Genomic DNA, 3,348 nt, shown 5'->3' on the forward strand with positions numbered 1-3,348 from the left:
AAATTAGTGTTTCAATCCCTGGTCCTTTCATGAATCCATTACGGCAATGCCATCCCCAAGGTCCACCTAGCTCCACTCAAATCTGTACTCAACCTTGCAGCCAGGCTCATCACCCAGCTCTCAAAACTCTAAAATGGTTCCCCATCCAAGGCAGATCCACCTACAAAATTGCATCCATCACACACAAAGTCCTCCATCAAAATGCACCATCCTTGCCAATAAACTTTGCAAAGCAGGCAGTACACGACCCCTAAGAAGCACTAATGCTCTCCTCCTTGTCCCTCCCCTGCTAAAAAAGAAATCTACTCAATCCCGCTCCTTCTCCGGAAACGCCCCCCTACATCTGGAATGCCCTCCACAAAGACCTACGATGCAACCCTTCCTACACCAGCTTTAAAAAAGATCTCAAAATCCACCTCCTCAATAAATATTGGGGGAATCTACCTGCGCCTTAAACTCGCTGTTCCATATCTTATAGGTATTTCAACTCTTTTCTCCGAGTATCTGTTTACATGATATGTATAACCTCAAGCCTTATGTTATTCTCTCTTACCTGCTGTTTATCCTATAATTATGTTGCAAATGTTGTAATTTTGTTTTTACCTTATTTATTTCAGTCTGTTAAAGCGCTCTGATGTTTTTGTTATTCTTTTATGCTGTAATTTATCTCTTACCGTAACCAGCTTTATCATGTAAAGCGCTCTGATACCTCTGGGTTCAGCCAGCGCTATATAAAACCTCTAAAATAAATAAATAAAATACTATCTCCATCTCCTCTTCATGTAAAGGAAAGGGAGGAGCCGGGAGCCGAGCGGACGTGGATCGTCTCGGCTCCCGGGTCACGAGCTACTCAACCCCGGCTCTGAACTGCTACGGCCCTTCTTCTGTGCGCACCTTTTTTCCCCACGTGAAGCGGAGCGAGTGGGGCTTCTGTAGAGCATCGGCGATTGCCCCTAGATAGGCGGACAGGTCCGATCTCCGGATGAGTGTGAGGAGAGGACGGTGGCGCTCAAGATGGCGGGCGGCACCTCGCCTTCTACTCCGCCGACTGCGGCCGCCGCTGGGAGGTAGGATTGAGACCTGCGCTCCCCCGGCCTGGCCAGACTCTCGCTGACTGTAGCGGCGGCTGCTGATGGGAGATGGCACCATCTAGCCCTACCGGGACGGCGACACTCACCGGGGGAATCATCCCAGCGCCTGCCTGACTCCAAGATGGCGGATGGCGGCGACTTTAGAATGTCGATCGCCGCTTCCTCTGGCTCACCCCTGCCTCTCCCCGGCCTCTGGTCTAGCCCCGATCTCTCCGCCTGATTCCAGGCTGTCCCCCAGGGTGGGTCCTTGCTCCATCAACTTTGCCGACTGGGCCCAGCAATACCTGCCTCCAGCCCCGAACAGCGTTCGGTAAAGCAACTTCCGAGGGGGGGCCTTGCTCGAGGGGACCCTGGCCCTCGCGCCCCGCAGCGCCAGCGACTACTTCTGCTGGGCACAGGTCTCCCGAACCGATCCACCACCTTCTGCTGCCTGTGGCTGTGTCCGGTACGCTGTGAGGACAGTGCCTCTGGTGAACTCTGATGATCGCAAGCTCTCCAAGATGGCGATGCGCCTCCTGGGCTCCCACCTTCTCTCCTGGACTTCTCGACTTGCGTGCTATCCTGAATGACACTTTGCTGCTGTTTTCGGACAGTTTTCGCTGGACTCTAGCCCTTCCCTCCATACCTTGCATCCCACCCACCCTTCCTCTATGCTGTGACTGCATCTTTGACCTATTGCAATAATGCTAAGCTTTGGTATTCGCTGAAGTCCTTACACCATATACCACCCCTATGCGTCTCTTAGAGTTTAACCAGTCATTTCCCTTCCTATGTGTATGTAGTTGACTCTTATCACTAGTGTTTGCAGTGGACCTTTTTACTCTCTACCACTCCTATGTGACCCTTAGAGTATTTCCAGTCATATCCCTCCTGTGTAGATAGAAGATAACTCTAATGACTAGTATCCTATGTGATTTTTAGATTGTATCCATGTGTATCCCCTCCCTGTGTTTAGAGATATAGCTTTAACGACTAGTCGCCTGTGTGACTGTTGGAGTATAGCCAGGTGTATCCCTTCCCCCGTGTGAAGAGATAACCCTATTCACTAGAACAAAAAGAAATGTGTTCCTTATGTAACGTAACTGATTCTATGTAAAGTGCTTTGATAACATGTAACGGAACTGGTGCTATGTAAAGCGCTCTGATAACCTAATCGGTTCAAGTTCGCGCTATATAAAACTCTAAAAATAAATAAATAAATAAATAAATGTAATCTCCAAACACTTTAGACGGGCTCACAGTACAACAACCTACCTCGACTTACATTCAAATCTACCTTTCAGAGTCAAAAATTAGAACACAATCCTGCCCACATAACATTTCTGTGTTTCGTTAAATCGCTTTTAACTTAATAACACATACATCGCCTACCACCACCTGACTATTTTCACAAAAAGTATAATTTGCAAACATGCGAAATTTTGTTTATCTCGCCTGAATACATTACAAACACAAATTAACGCTATACCTCATTTTCAAAACCATACAGTCCTTTAAAGATAACAAACTACACTTCTTCTTTGTGAAATATTCCTGAACATATATAAAGTACTTATTTAACAACAGGTCAAACTTTATGCATATTTTATAACCAATATCAAACACCACACTTTACTAACACTATATTATTTTGAAATAAAAAATACTTTCTAAATTAAAAACATCACCTCAAATACTTAATCACTACTACAGAACACATAATACACCTTGTTCATTACTAACTCACCTTTTTAGTTGCTATGCAGATTTCACATGGTACACATGCATACAATTCTTTCTTTGTCACATGGTACATGTAAAGCACCGATTTCATCAAGAATGGAACTAGTAATGGCAATGTAAAGAATAAATCAGAATACTTCATTCCTTCAACAACATTCCAAAACTTATCTCCATTGGTTGATTTTGAATTTTCCATACGAAAAGCTACTTAATATTCCGTGCCACATACAGGTCACAAGTTCAACCATTTTTTCTTTTAACCTAATGATATAGTTTTGCAACATTTTATCGAACATTTAGCGGCATGTGCAGGTTAAAAGTTAACAAATGGGGTCAGTAGTTCATCAGCTTTATTCCCAACTCCAGCAGCACCTCAGCTTACGCCCCCAGCGCCATCAGACCCGTAGGAGTCAGTGCTTTCCACTTTACAAATACTGAATTCATTTGATACGCACAAATTTACCTTTGCACTCCCTATATAATATGCCATAAGCACCATACACAAGTTACAATGTTCAAAACAAAAGTTCCTCCG

Source organism: Lissotriton helveticus, chromosome 4_1, assembly GCF_964261635.1.
Source record: "Lissotriton helveticus chromosome 4_1, aLisHel1.1, whole genome shotgun sequence".
In the NCBI taxonomy this organism is placed as follows: domain Eukaryota; kingdom Metazoa; phylum Chordata; class Amphibia; order Caudata; family Salamandridae; genus Lissotriton; species Lissotriton helveticus.